The 15,614-nt window shown below is 40.5% G+C and overlaps 1 pseudogene; it reads right to left on the reverse strand.

The window, feature by feature from the left end:
* Positions 1-612: 612 nt before the first annotated feature.
* On the reverse strand, positions 613-1,015 carry LOC118001177 (annotated as a pseudogene).
* Positions 1,016-15,614: the final 14,599 nt, after the last annotated feature.

Here is a 15,614-nt window from a genome sequence, read left to right on the forward strand (position 1 = left end):
AAAGGTCATTATGTCAAGCATAGCACAAACATGCCTTTTCCCTTTCCAATTTTTAAAATTTAGTTTATTTTAAACTAAAAAACAAAACAATTCACCCATTTCTACCACCCTGTATCCCCACAAATTATTTTTGTAAGTCAGGTAGTTTATAATTCGCTTCCAACAAAATAGAAAGAGGACCTAACCAAGTTGTAAGATGTTACATTATTTAAAATAATTTTTGATGATACTTCACTATGGGATTTAGAAAATAAAATTCTGCAGAAATTCAAGCAGTTAAGCAAAATTGCTACAACAAAATTCCATCCATTACCACCTACTTATCTATGTGCACAAAGTTTCTAAGTGCTTATGTATATCAAAGGAAAATTCAAAATAAAACTAATGCTACATTTTGTCTCATTCTAGAAATAAGTATTATTTATCCACAGATACATTAAATTAATTGGGAAAAGTGCCATCTATCTCATAAAGAGATTCATTGTCAAGATAATTTTACTTTTTTATGCTTGATAATTACTTATAAAAATGTCTAATAAATTTACTCTTTTGATCTATTGTGTACTATACCAAATTGCAGTAAGTCAAACAAAAGAAACATTTTTTTCCATTAAGGGCATTTTATTTGCACATATGTATTACATCCCTAGAAAAAGAATCCCAGGATTTTCTCTCCTGTGTGTTTTTGTCTTGCTTCTTCATGGTCCATGATGCCGGGTGAGGTTGTCAGGACAATGAAACCAAACCGGTAGGATGGAAGCAGGTTACTCTGTCATTTTTCTAGATCTTTCAGTAGTACATCAAATCTGGGACTGATCACTCCACACCTGTTTAACTTGCCCGTGAGGTTCCCAGCTCTGTGGTCATCAATGATTTCAAATTCGCCAATGTAACCGAGCTTCATCATCACAGTGAGAAACTGGACAATGACTTTGGAGCATGGCCTAATAAGAACCTGACGTTTGCCTCTCTTTTCACATTGTTCATGCTCTTCCAGGACATTCATGCACACCATTGTGGCAGAATGGAAAGATGGCGGAAAGAGCACAAAAGAAACATTTTAACTCTTAGAAATTTATGGCAATAGAAACTTATTTTGATAGATTTTGTTGGGTTTTTTTTCTAAGATTTTATTTCCAAGTAATCTCTACATCCAACCTGGGACTCAAACTTACAACCCAGAGATCAAGAGTCACATGTTCTACTGACTGAGCCAGTCACGCATCCCTATAGATTTTGGTTTTGCAGAGAAGTAAAATATGGTGACCAACCAAAATATTTTGCATGTTTAAATTTAGGATAAAATTTAGTTGATTTAGATTTGTTTAAATTTAGGATAAAATTTAGATAAAAAGCAAGTTGAGAATAAAACTGGAGAAAAGGAGGGTGACTCTTGATCATGGTGCCTGGGGATCCAGCACCCTGTCTCTCAAAAACTCCTTATTCCTTTCCTTGCCAGGATTTTTCCTTCTTTAGCACAGATGACAGATGACAATGAATATTAAGCAAAGACAGTTTAGAAACTGTTGGAAATATTTTTATTCTGTTCAGATTTGTAATAAGAGAGACAATACACCCCCTCCGGGCCTGCCGTTGTATGCCGAGTATCTTGAGTATGGGGGAGCACTGATCAACTGTGATACAGTCTTAAAGGATTATACGGCACAAGGCCCCCAGACTGGCACCGTCTTCTCAGCCCACAGATTCTGTATCAGCTCCAAAGCAGGAAAACTGGCTCTGATTTCATCAAGAGTCCTTCGTAAATCTATAATTTATGGCATAAGCACTGGCTCAGACATTTACTAATCAAGGCCTTTCTTTCATCTTGCCTCTACCATGGTTTTCAAAAGTAAATTTTAAATGCAAGAACTGCATCTTTTGATCATCATTGTTCTGCTGTGGTCACCCAAGGCATGAAGAGGAAATACCTTATCTGTCTCGAAAGTAGAAAGACAAAACAATCCTCAGTTGACATCCGAGAATTTTTCCTGCCACACACCTGCCTTATACCATTCTATATGGTTTGAACATTTTATAACAAGAACGAGTTCAGGTATTTACTGTGGAATTTCTTAAACGATAAGAAATGGGACTTTTTTCCAAAAGAAGGAATTCCCACCAGGGGGTAGTAGAGAATCACAATCAATCTTAGTCTGCCCCTGAAGGGCAAAAGGAGATGTTCATTAAACTGAGAATTCAAACACTGTAGCCCGTTTGTAGCTACAAATATTTATTAACTAGCTCAGTCTAAGGTGTAATTTCTTCATAATGCCAGATGATACATACCATGTTCTTTTGAGCAATGTTTTTCTACTTATGGTCTCCTATAACCTGCTTTTCTGTAAACTGGCCTGCATCCACTTATATAGGACTGCTGAAATTGAACAGTTGGGATCCATTATGGTTGGAATGATAGAATTTGGAGAGGAGATACACTTATAATAAAAACACACACTCTTTTTCTGTAGGTGAAGTAAAATTATAGTAATTTACATTGGATCTGCACACACTCCTCTCCTTGTCTCCCTGGATAAAATGAGGCAAGTGCATTCTGAAAAAAAGAGTAACCAGAAGTGGGCTGTAGCATCCTTACCTAATCTCCAGCATGTTTGACCAGGCTGCCTCAATGACCCTGAGGCCTCTGCCCAGTTGTTTTGCCCATTTCCTTCATCTTAGCCCATCCCCAGCTCTGACCTGGCCAGTAGGTGTGAGATCTAGATAGTCTCACCTGTGGTATGCTGTTTCTTTTCCCTAGAGGCCGATTGGAGTTCTCACAACCATCTGTACCATCTTGCAGGGATCCTTCGAAATGCGTGGCCAGATTCACCTCATTATGGTTGGGTACCACCATGACCCCAGAGATTTATTTCCCTTGGGATCTAAAATCTGCCCGGACTGGACAACAGTTTAATCCTTGAATGTGTTCTATTAGACCCTGGTTCAGGACCCTTGCATCTCATCCTCTGTCACCCCCTCCTCAGCTGTGTCTTAAATTTAATTTTCTTTGATTCTAACTCATGCCAATTCCAGGAAAGACACAATCTCCTTCATCATTGGTCAGAGTTCCCAGCAAACTGTGCTGGAAATCCAGTGGGCAAACCGGGGCTATTTCTGAGTTCAAAAGTCTCTGTCTCTGGGTCATTTAATCTTGATTGTTTGGTTATTTCATTTCAATCCCCAAAGCATTTTTCTTACTGTTTGCTTTCAAATTTGGTGCCCTGCTTGTTCTTGTGCTCTTTTTTCAGTCCTTGGACCTAGCACCTTCTTTCTGGCTTTGGCAGAAAATCAAAGTAAACTTCTCTCACTTTGGCACCCTGAGTCCCTGGCCAAGTAAACTTGATAATGGGAGGTATTTTGGGTTTTGTCTATCTAGTGATTTTTAAATATGATTTCAAAGGCAGTTGTAATTCACCATTCTTTGATAACTATGGTGAATACACATACTTTTTTTTTTTAAGATTTTTTTATTTATTTGACAGAGAAAGACACAGCGAGAGAGGGAACCCAAGCAGGGGGAGTGGGAGAGGGAGAAGCAGGCTTCCGGCGGAGCAGGGAGCCCAATGCGGGGCTTGATCCCAGGACCCTGGGATCATGACCTGAGCTGAAGGCAGACGCTTAACGACTGAGCCACCCAGGTGCCCCACTTTTTAATATATTTATTGGTCATTTGTATTTCCTTTTTGTAAAATGCCTATTTATGTCTTTTGACTATTTTTCTCTTGGACTATTGTTAAATGTTCTGAATATAATCCTATGTAAATTATGTGTGATGCAAATAAATTTAGTTTGTGGCTTTTGGGTTTTCTTTCTTTAGGGTGTACTTTGACAAAAGTTTCTAATTTTAATGTGGCCAGATTTATTAACTTTTTCTTTTATTTTTATGTTTCTTTTTTAATTCTGTATAGTTAACATACAGTGTTATATTAGTTTCAGGTGTACAATATAGTGATTCAACAATTCTTAATTTTTTTAAAAGATTTTATTTATTTAGTTGAGAGAGAGAGAATGAGACAGAGAGAGAGCATGAGAGTGGGGAGGGCCAGAGGGAGCAGACTCCCTGCCGAGCAGGGAGCCCAATGTGGCACTCTATCCTGGGACTCCAGGGATCATGACCTGAGCTGAAGGCAGTCGCTTAACCAACTGAGCCACTCAGGCGCCCCCAGTGATTCAACAATTTTATATATCACCCTGTGCTCATCACAAGTGCACTCCTTAATCCCCATCACTTATCTCACCCATCACCCCAGCAACCCAAACCATCAGTTTGTTCTCTATAGTTAAGAGTCTGTGTCTTGGTTTCTCTCTCTCTCTTTTCTCCTTGGTTCATTTGTTTTGTTTCTTAAATTCCACATATGAGTGAAATCATATGGTATTTGTCCTTCTCTGACTGACTTCACTTAGCATTATAACATCTAGATCCATCAATGTTGTTGCAAAAGACAAGATTTCATTCTTCTTTATGGCTGATCCAGGACTATATTGAATAAATTGGTGAGAGTGGACATCCTTGTTCCTGATCTTAGGAGGAAAGCTTTCAGTTTTCTACCACTGAGTATGATGAATTTATTTATCAGTTCTAGCAGTTTTTTTAGTGGAGTCTTTCAGGTTTTCTATATATAGTATCATGTCAACTGCAAATAGTGACCGTTTTACTTCTTCCTTACCAATGTGGGTGCATTTTATTTCTTTTTCTTGTCTGATTGCTATGGCTAGGACTTCTAGTACTATGTTGAAGAAAAGTGAGAGTGGACATCCTTGTTCCTGATCTTAAGAGGAAAGCTCTCAGTTTTTTACCATTGAGTATGATGTTAGCTGTGGTTTTCTCATATATGGCCTTTATTATGTTGAGGTATGTTCCCTCTACGCCTACTTTGTTGAGGGTTTTTATCATGAATCGGTGTTTTACTTTACCAAATATTTTTTCTGCATCTATTGAAATGATCATATGGTTTTTATCCTTTCTCTTATTGATGTGATATATCACATTGATTGATTTGCAAATATTGAACCACACTTGCAATGTGGGAATAAATCCCACTTGGTTGTGGTGAATGATTCTTTTAATGCATTGTTGGATTCGGTTTGCTAATATTTTATTGAGGAATTTCACACCTATGTTCATCAGAGATATTGGCCTATAGTTCTCTTTTTTTGTAGTGTCTTTTATTTGGTTTTGGTACCAGGGTAATGCTGGCCTCCCAGAATGAATTTGGAAACTTTTCTTCCTCTTTTATTTTTTGGAATGTCTTGAGAATGGGTATTAGCTCTTCTTTAAATGTTTGGCAGAATTCCCCTATGAGGCCATCTGGTTCAGGACATTTATTTGTTGGGAGCATTTTGATTACTGACTCAATTTCATTGCTGGTAATTGGTCTGTTCAAATTTTCTATTTCTTTCTGATTCAGTTTTGATAGTTTATATGTTTCTAGGAATTTATCCAATTCTTCTAGGTTGTCAAATTTGCTGGGATAAAATTTTTCATAATATTCTCTTATAACGCTTTGTAATTCTGTGGTGTTAGTTTTCATTTCTCCTCTTTCATTTCTGATTTTGTTTATTTGAGTCCTCTCTCTCTTTTTTTTGTGAGTCTGATTGAAGGTTTATTAATTTTGTTGATATTTTCAAAGAACCAGTTCCTGGTTCCATTAATCTGTTCTATTGTTTTTTTACTTTCTATTTCATTTATTTCTGGTCTAATCTTTATTATTTCTTTCCTTTTACTGGTTTTGGATTTTGTTTGTTGTTCTTTCTTTTACTGGTTTTGCATTTTGTTTGTTGTTCTTTCTATAGCTCCTTTAGGTGTATGGTTAGGTTGTTTATTTGAGATTTTTCTTGCTTCTTGAGGTAGGCCTGTATTGCTATAAACTTCCCTCTAAGAACAACTTTTACTGAATCCCAAAGATTTTGGACCATTGTGTTCTCATTTGCATTTGTGTCCATGTATTTTTTTTATTTCCTCTTTAATTTCTTGGTTGACACATTCATTATTTAGTAGCATGTTATGTAACCTCCATGTACTTGTGTTCTTCCAAGATTTTTTCTTGCGGTTAATTTCTAGTTTCATAGCATTGTGGTTGGGAAAGATGCATGGTATGACTTCAATCTTTTTTAATTTGGTGAGACTTATTTTGTGGCCTAACATGTTATGTATTCTGGAAATGTTCCATGTGCACTTGAAAAGAATGTGTATTCTGCTGTTTTAGGATGGAATGTTTTGAATATTTGTGTTGGATCCAAGTGGTCCAATGTGTCATTCAAAGCCACTGTTTCCTTGTTGATTTTTCTCTTCAGATGATCTATCCATTGATGTAAGTGGGATGTTAAAGTCTCCTACTATTATTGTATTATGATAGATTTTTTCCTTTATGTCTATTAGCTGCTTTATGTATTTCTATGTTTTTAAAAATGTATGTGTGTCTTATGTAATAAATATTGCCTTACCTTAAAGTCATATAGTTATTTCTTTTACATTTCATCTGAAACTTTTAATATTTGTTTTTAATATTTTAGTACTTCATTCATTTGGAGTTTATTTTTATGTATGATGAATGTATATCCAATTATTCCATTGTTATTTATTGAATAGTACATCTTTTATCCATTTATCTTTAATGTCCACTCTTCACATACAAGAAGCTCTGATGCCATCTTTCCATTCTATTCTGTTGATCCAGTTGCCTACACACCCTGCCACCACCAATAGTGCAGGGTCTTAGTGATAGTATCAGTCTTCAGTAGTATCTTGCCTTTTCTTTTGTTTTTTAAGATTTTTTTATTTATTTATTTGACAGAGAGAGAGAGCACAAGCAGGGGGAGCGGCAGGCAGAGAGAGAGGGAGAAGCAGACTCTCCACGGAGCAGGGAGCCTGATGTGGGTCTCCATCCCAGGACCCTGGCATCATGACCTGAGCCTAAGGCAGAAGCTTAACTGACTGAACCACCCAGGTGCCCATATCTTGCCTTTTCTTAACCTTGTACTACTTTGTTTCATTTTAAAATCAGTTTGTCTAAATTCCACAAAATACCCTGGAGAGATTCTTCTAAGAATTATTTGAAGCTATAGAATATATTGGGAGGACTAACATTTTTGTAATATTGAGGCTTCTTAACCATGATTATGGTGTATCTCTCCATTTATACAGGACCTCACCACTGTCTTTCAACGTTTTTAATTTTCCCCATTAGGATCTTGCATGCCCTTTCTGAGAATTTATTCCTGATGACTTTAAGTATTATTATAAGTTACTATCAAAAGGGACCATTTTATCACATTTCCTACCTTTTTGTTTGATAGAAAAATGCAATTGACTTTTTCTGTATCTCTCTAACCACCTTGCTAAACTCTCTTATTAATTCTTATGTCTTAGATTATTTTGTATTTTCTCTGTAGACAATCATATCACCTATGAATAATGCTTCCTTTCTTTCTTCTTACACTTCTAACTTTTCTTCCTCTCTTCCTACTTTCCTTTCTTTTCAGCTGTTGTTAGAAGTCCCCTATTCCCTGCCTAAGTAAACCTAATGTATCATTTTCCATTTCATATTGTAAAATTTTACTCTCTAACAGGGTCTGCCTTTTTCTTTTAACCCAATGCCAATAATGGAATTTCAGTTCTTAGCCTTGAAATGCCAGTGACAACATTCTCAGCAAGATAAAAAGCAAAAAATGTTCTTTCTTGTCCCCAAAGCTGGGAAGAACAATGTATTTTTAACACAAAACTTTCTTATAAATGATATTTCTAACAAGGATGCTTTTTCAAACCGCTAGACTTCAAAGATTTAGGGTGAGGCCTGATAAAACTATCTTAACCTATAAAACATCTGTAATTTTGAATACTCACCTTTCTTAATAATTTAGTGTTCTGGTAATAATGTTGAGTTAACGTCCTCATCTACAGGAAGGTAAAATTACTTATGAATCTTCTCTGTCAAACCAGAAAAGAAACATTGGCATTTCCCTGTACTCACACACAGAGAATAAGACGGTTCTACTGGAATTTTTATTAAAGAAAATGTGAGGGACTGTTGGATAAACCAAGCAGAGTAGAGATTTAAGGAGGGTGGTTGCATACTGAGCCTAAAAAATGAGCCCACAAGAAAAAATTTTAAAAGATTTTTAATTTTAAAAGCCAAATTAAGATAAATCTGTATTTGGGCCTCAGTGGGAAACTACTTGCCTCTGTGATCTTTCCCAGCTAGCTCACAACTTTGTTGTTAAAGAATTATTCTTACTAAAAATCCAGAGCTATTCAAAAATAAGAAAATTATGGTATTTTATTGTGTTGTTGATTTTGCCTAAAGGTTTTTGCCAGAAGTCACTGGTGATATGGGTCCGAGTAGAGTGTTACCTGTGAGTGTGCTACCAGTTGAATCAGAGTGGGTGCTCCCAAACTTGAGTGCACCAGGATCGTCTAGAAGGCTTATTAAAGTGCAGATTCCTGGGACCCCCATCCAGAGTTTCTAATCCAGGGCTCGGTCTGGGTTTAGACCTGAGATTTTGCATTTTAGTACATTTCCAGGTGATGCTGAAGTTGCTGATCCAGAGACCGTATTTCGAGAACTGATAAGAGTAGAATGATTGTAATTTCTGTATTATGTTCTGTCATTTGTTTTCCTAAGCTGATCGAGTTATAATTCAAAGTAAGTGAGTCTTTGAGAAAAATGAGGCTAAGGGGCGCCTGGATGGCTCCGTTGTTAAGCACCTGCCTTCTGCTCAGGTCATGATCTCAGAGTCCTGGGATTGAGCACCAAGCCCTGCATCAGCTCCCTGCTCAGCAGGGAGTCTGCTTCTCCCTCCCTCTGCCTCTTCCCTGGCTTGTGTATGCTCTCTCTCTCAAAAAAATAAATAAAATCTTTTTTTAAATTTTAAAAAAGAAAAATGAGGCTAAGATGGAGAGAATCTCCATGGAGAGCACTAAGAATAACCCAGCCTGGGTTTAAGTACACAATGCAGAACACAGAGGTTCTGTGTTGCTTTTTGCAGTAACAGAGATCCACAACCCATCACCCCAAGACATTTTTTTTTTAAGATTTTATTTATTTATTTATTTGAGACAGAGAGAATGAGAGACAGAGAGCATGAGAGGGAGGAGGGTCAGAGGGAGAAGCAGACTCCCCGCCGAGCAGGGAGCCCGATGCGGGACTCGATCCCGGGACTCCAGGATCATGACCGGAGCCAAAGGCAGTCGCTTAACCAACTGAGCCACCCAGGCGCCCCGCCAAGACATTTTTTTAAAGAAACATATGGAAGCTATGTGATTTTTTTTTTTTCCTCTTCTAGATGTCTGCATTTTCTCCTTTCTTTTCCTTGGAAGGAAAGTGCTACTGCACGACCTTCAGCTTTCCCAAGAAATTAATGATTTCCTCTTTTATTTGAGTGTGAGATTTATTTTTCCTGTGTGAAAGTCCCTGTGAACTGTGTTTAGGATTTTTTTAAATCTTTATTCATGGGTGAGATTGACTTATAATTTTCCTTTCTTGTAGGGTCCCTGTCAAGTTTTTAGTATAAAGGTTATACTAGTCTCATAAAATGAGGAGGGGATATATCATCTCTTCATATTCTGTAAAGACTCCCGTAGGATTAGAATTATTTTTCCCTTTGAGTGTTCGTTGCAACTTAATGGTAGTGCCATCAGGCTTGCATTTCCCTTGTGGGAAGATATTCAACAGTCAATTCCATTTTTTCTGCTGGAAAAAGGATTCAGTGTAACTGAAAAATGATGAGTAGATCATTGTGTGGTACCCCCAACTAACGACTATTTTCAGAAAGAAAGAGCAAAGCTCCTTTCTATCACCTACCAGGTCCTGAAGAAAACTCACTCTTCAGATAGATGAGTCTAAGGGGTGGGGCGGGGGGAGTGCAGGGCTCACAGGGAGGAGGCCTTGGGTTACTTTGGGAGCAAGGGCACCAAGAATTCAGTTCTAAGAGAAGGATCAGTGTTTTTCAAACTTTTTTGTAGTTTGTGCTAAGACAGACAAACATAAGCACATACATTTAATAGAAACAAATGTCACATGAAACTATAGCTATGCTCACTGCCTGTGATGCAGGCTGACATTTTCTGTTCCATTTTATTCTAGTCCATCTCAAATCTAATGGTCATTTAGCATGGTAATCGGCATTGAACATTGGTCTATTTTATTCTATTCCACTCCACTAAATATATATATTTATATATCATATATATTTATATATTATATATATGATTAAAATTTTATATTACTATGTATTACATATTTATAAATAAAAACGTTTTATATAAATATATACTTTTTATTATGTATTTATATATTACTTATTCCATTCAGGGCCGTGAACGAGGTTTGGAAGTGGACTTAGGAGTGTGGCCAGTGCTGGGGATTCCCACGGCCCCACATTTCCACGTCCACGCTACCTGCGGTTTCAAGTTCTTCTACTCAGGAACAGATGACGTCCCTCTTTTCTACCTGCCAGTGGGGAAGATGCCAGGATTAGTCCAGTTTTGCATTTATCCATTCAGCTGAAGTGGACTTAGATTCGAAGTCCCTGTTTCATGCTGCAGCCCCGCCAGAAGCGGAGAACGCTCCCGGAAGCCCCGCTGCCGCTCCTCTCCCCCGCAGAGGTGAGCAGGTGAGAGCGGAATTGAGGTGAGAAGCCGCCGGAGTGGGACCGAGAGAAGAAAGAGCTTTCGCGGCTAACACTCCTCCCCCCCCACAACCTTCTCCCCTCGCCCTTTCCCCACTCGGCCGCCTCTTCCTCCTCGTCCCGCTCTCTCCCTCCCCAGCCCTGGACACCCCCTTCCCTCCGTGCGGGCACTAATGGGCCGCGCAGCAGCCGCTCGGGGCTCGGAGAGGTGCGCACAGCAGCCGCACCGGGCCTCCCAGGCCAGGCTGCTTCTCGGCCGCCGATCCCTGGCCTGGCTGCCCCGCGCCCCGGGGGTTGGGGGACGGAGCCTGGGAGCTGAGACCGCAGGGGGCCGAAGCGGAGTACCGGGATCCCGGCCCTGGGGGCAGGCACAGCGCACACAAACTGGGAGAACCTCGGGAACGGTGACGGAGGGCACCCGGAAAAGCGGCTTCTCCCAGAGAAGGTGGGAATGAGCCCGAGCGGCTTTAAGCAGTGGGGACCCTCGGCGACGCCCCTCGCCCCACCGCGCCGACCTCTGATTGACGTTCAGTGGAGCCAATCATAGCCCCCTGCGAGCCCGCGGATGCGCTTCCGGAGGACTCGGGGCGTGAGGGCAGCAGCCCCCGCAGCGGGGCCCCTGGGAGCCCCGCCGCTCCGCGCCTCGGAGGGCCCTCACTGAAATGCCAGCGCCCGGTGGAAGACGTGGACAGAAGCGGTCCTGCGGCTGGGAACCCGAGGCTCCATGGGAGGTCCCTTATTGTCCCTGAGCGCCTGCCTGGAGGAAGAGGGCATCCAGTGGCTCCGCAAATACCTGAAGAACGCGCAGGTGACGCTACTGCGGGTGAGATTTGGGGAGGTAGTCGTGTCCCCCGGGCATCACCCAGCTGGGGTAGTGAGGAAGGGATACGGGCCTCTAGGTTTCTGTCCGGGTCTCTCCGTGGCGCCCTGGAGTGAGGTGGGGGAGAGCAGTGAGAGCGGGTCTGTCCCCGACGGGGGGGGGGGGGGGGGGCCTGCCCAGACCCTTAGACCCTCTACTGGTAGGGGCTGTACGAGTGCTCTCGTCCTCGCGGGATCAGTGAGAGGAATCCAGGCCCTGGGGGAGGGTCCCTGGAGACTACCTGGAGTCGGACATGTATTCCTTCGGTTCTCGTCACGTTTGCTCGGGTATATAACTCGTCCCGTTAACGTGAGGTGGCTGCGTTTGCGCCACAGGCTTCTTCGCTGTCACACAGCCCTCTGGCCTCACGCTGGATCCCTCAGACTGCGACGAGGTTCGGAGGGACAAGTGGGAAAGGAAATGCCGCCTCAGACCAGGGACTCGGGCACTGTGCAGGGTGCCTTAAGCATGACCAGGGTTCCAGCCTAGAGAGAGGTATAAACCCTCTCCTCTTCCCTTCTCAAAGCCATCTTCCTACCTCCTTATAATCCTCATGGACATAAATGCTGGCCTACTTGTCCAAGGTGCTCTGGTTATTAGAGAGGAATTTGAATAATATAGATGAAAAGCTTGAGTAAAAGCGAGTGGGGATACCAGGCCTCTTCAGCTTGACTGGTGGGTTTCCCACACTTTATAGGTGAGGTTCGCGATATCCTGCCACTCGTAAGCTAGGGTGACTCGCAGATGTGCTAGAGGATGGAAGGCAGTATGCCCTTCGGGAAGGCAAGTCAGCCTGGCAGGCAGACGGTGTGGCCAAGAAGCCACCGCTTGGGACTCAGCACATGCAAGAGAGTTCCTGCTGCTGCTTGGATGGGAGGACGTGTGGCAAGAGGCTGGTGAAAACTCATCCTGATGGTCAGTCTGAGAAGCAGTCAAGATGGAGAACTGCAAAATCTGCAGTATGCGTTTTCCCGGAGTCCCAGTGCCCAATGACAGGCTCCACCAGGGATGGCCAGCCCCTGTGAGCTGAGTTCCCCAGGCCTGGCCTGCATTCGGATCTCCCCTACTTCTTCACATGGTCAGGGGAAGTTGAGCCAGGAGCTCGGAGAGGGACCAGAAGGGCACCCAGGCACCTGAGAAATGGTTACCTTAAATCCAAGAGATCCACTTCAAGAACTCTTCTTGCATTCCCCAAATTTTCCTCTGTGATTCAATGGGAGGAAACCAGGTCCCAGCGTTGATTAAAAACAAATAAACAGGGCGCCCAGGTGACTCAGTTGGTTAAGCGTCTGCCTTCGGCTCAGGTCATGATCTCAGGGTCCTAGGATTGAGCGCCAAGTCTGGCTCCTTGCTCAGTGGGGAGTCTGCTTGTCCCTCTCCCTCTGTCACTGCCCCTCCTCCCCACTCGTGCTCTCTGTCTCTCAAATAAAATCTTTCTAAATAAATAAATAAATAAATAAACGAACAAACAAAACTCTAAGTGAGCATGTGTGAGTGTGTAAATGGTGCTACGCAGTGATGTGATTGGGTAATCAAAAGGGATGTCCACCCCAGGCAAATACAAGGAGCAAATTTGGAGTCAAAGAAACTTGGTGTGGTCCCCAGATGCAGGGTTCATTAAAGGAAAGACACTGCTTCGGGACAGACTTCTAGGACAGCAGTCGTCTAATGCCAGGGACTTGCACCTCTTTTCCTGCATTGTTTCCCGATTTTGCCCCAGTTCTGGCATTTACATGTTTATACCACTTCAAGTTTAAGACTAATGGTTTGCTGTACAACCTCCTAACTCCCACTTCCCTGCTAGCCTCACACAGGTCATTTTCTCTTCCCAGGTAGTAAAGGGGGTAATATGCTCATCTTCAAGTAAATATGGGGGAGGAATGAAAATTGTGAGGGAGGGGAAAAATTGGGTCTCTGCAGTAGGGGAAGAATCACTAAAAATTAAAGAACTTACTGTATAAATGGGCGCTTCAAGACTAGTGTGTCTTTCCATTCGTGTTTCCTTCCTCAGTTTGAGAAGGACTTTTGACAGAGAACTGAAAAAACTGTCCACTCCTTCATCTCTCTGCTGACACCTATAGGTTCTCTCCTCCAAGTGTTTGTCCATTTCCGATTAGGGGAACATGAGAAGGGGGAATAATAGCTCAGTGGTCTTTCCTTCACATCTCCCTGGAGAGAGTTGTGAAATATATGCCTCCTTCCACAGGCTTAGGTGGACCTGAAATTCTCAGCGTGGATCCAAAGAGTTGCAAAGAATATAATTTCCAACACATCACATATATTAACACATTTAAATAAAACTGTTAATCACCTTGTCACGTGTCCAGTGGAATCTAATTACCATAATGTGTTGACACCCATCACTAATTTTTAAAATGCAAAACCTGTTCCTTAACAGTTGGAAATTTTACATTGCTCCTTTTTTTTCTTTTGAATTCATATTTTCATTTTCCTCCCCCTGTAGAATTTTTTTTTCAACCCTGGCCCAACATTGTAATGTAATGTATTTTTGGTTTTGGAAATCTTTTCTTGATCCATCTAGCATGCTTCTTTGCAACAAAATATGTTCTTAAAATAAGTATTTTATTTCCTGATCTAATGTTTGAAAAGTCAGGTGAATTAAGATAGTACTATAATTATTAGAGATAATTGATCAATATAATATAAATAACACAGATTTGAGTAAATAAAAGTAGTAAACATATAAATTTTTAAAAAGTAACTATTTAATTGGAAATGCTTCTCTTACAGAGATGGATAGGGGCTTTATTTTCCCAACTTCATGTTGACGAAAGTTATTTATTGTTATTATGAAGCCAGTTCCATATGATTTCTATTCCTTTAAAAATATTTTAACATAAAGAACTAAAAAATCTTATTCACATGTAAAAGTACGGAAACAGAATAAGTATAAGAATGGAAGGAATTTTGTTTGTAGCAACTTCACCCAATTTTTAAAATTTCTTCTTGGTTATATGCCAAAACTCACATGGTGAGCTATTATTAAATACTATCTCACAACTCAAATGTAGAGGTCTTCTTCAATTTTGTTGAAGCAAAGAATTAGAAACTACCTGATTTGCAAAACTACTTTTACACATTAGTTTCTTTCACTTTCTCAGTTCTTAGAAGTATACCAAAGAAGCTTTTAAAATTCTTATGAAATAACTAATATTTATACCTGTTAGAGGCATCTTGTTTGTGAAACTCAAATTGGATGAAACTAGGGTTAAAAAGAAACAAACCCACAGATTTGGAAATTAAAAATCAATAGGTTCTGAATAAAGACCTTTTCCCCATTTTTTAATGTCATTTGGAAGTGCATTTAAAAATTATGACAAAGAGATGGGCACTAAACTATCGTGCATGTGTATGTGTGTAATTTCATTTGACTGTAGAAAATGATTAATTTTGTAATGATGCATTTTTTAGGTATAGAACAGTGCATCAATGTCCAAGAGGGAGAAATTAATCCCAAATAAATGAACCTGGATTTCTAGAGTTTAGAGTATTACAACCAGGGGCACCTGGGTGGCTCAGTCATTAAGCATCTGCCTTCGGCTCAGGTCATGATCCCAGGGTCCTGGGATCGAGCCCCCGCATGGTCCTGGGATCGAGCCCCGCATCGGGCTCCCTGCTCAGCGGGAAGCCTGCTTCTCCCTCTCCCACTCCCCCTGCTTGTGCTCTCTCTCTCACTATGTCTCTCTCTGTCAAATAAATAAATAAAATCTTTAAAAAAAAATTTAGAGTATTACAACCAAGACTACATTTTGGAACATTTTGTTTTGTATCCCCAGATAAGTGGAATTCTGCTTTTAAGAACACAATTTAATCTACTTTGTGGAAATTAACTGCAAAATGAAGAAAAGGTATTAGATCATTACCCAGTGTAAGTTTACAGAAATTCTATTTCTGATTGCCATGTGAATTATTTACAGCGGAATCCATAAAATATTTCCATCAGATTAACCTGAATCTAGTGGTATATAATAAAAACAAATAAATGAGCAGAGAAGTAACAGTATATCATAGACTTATACCCAAATAGGAAAATGTCTTTGTATGATCCAGTAATATTTGGTAAAAGTCCATAAAAATATTTCTCCTATAAATCAGAATAAGTTCAAGAAAA

This window comes from Mirounga leonina, unplaced genomic scaffold (genome assembly GCF_011800145.1).
Source record: "Mirounga leonina isolate KUSES-001 unplaced genomic scaffold, KU_Mleo_1.0 Mir_53, whole genome shotgun sequence".
Lineage (NCBI taxonomy): Eukaryota > Metazoa > Chordata > Mammalia > Carnivora > Phocidae > Mirounga > Mirounga leonina.